Here is a 586-nt window from a genome sequence, read left to right as displayed (position 1 = left end):
ATACAAATATTTATATATATATGTTTACACAGAGGAGAGAGAGAGAGAGAGAGAGAGAGAGAGAAGAGAAAAAGAGAGAAAGTGGTGTATATTGATGCATTCGCCTGTTTGTTTTTATTTTTATGCCTTGACTATATACATACATATGTATATTAATGCATACGCGGACTTATAAATTTATATATACATTTACATATACACTTACACACACACATATATATACACACACACATACAAGCATGTCTGTCTGTCTGTCTGTCTGTCTGTATGTATGTATGTATGTTTTCATCTGTGTCTATATCATAATTTCATATATGTATGCATACATGTTTATATCTATATCTATGTTTATGTATGTGTATATGTAAGTATGTGTATATGTAAGTATGTATGTATGTATGTACGTACGTAGGTATGTGTGTGTTACATATGTGGATGCGTGCATATGTACATGCATACATACTCACGCACAAACATTCTCTCTCACACTTATAAGTACAGCTATATACACACACACACACACACACACACATATATATATATATATATATACATATATATATATATACATACATACATACATACG

The 586-nt window shown here is 30.2% G+C and overlaps 1 long non-coding RNA gene across 1 annotated transcript in view; it reads right to left on the bottom strand.

Annotated features, from left to right (window-relative positions):
- Nucleotides 1–586, bottom strand: part of LOC106869939 (uncharacterized) — a 41,850-nt gene that overhangs the window by 40,079 nt on the left and 1,185 nt on the right. The window lies entirely within an intron of this gene.

The sequence above is a fragment of the Octopus bimaculoides genome, chromosome 10 (genome assembly GCF_001194135.2).
Source record: "Octopus bimaculoides isolate UCB-OBI-ISO-001 chromosome 10, ASM119413v2, whole genome shotgun sequence".
Classification (NCBI taxonomy): Eukaryota; Metazoa; Mollusca; class Cephalopoda; order Octopoda; family Octopodidae; genus Octopus; species Octopus bimaculoides.
The sequence above is the reverse complement of the archived record's forward strand: the minus strand, read 5'-3'. Positions and strand labels throughout refer to the sequence as shown.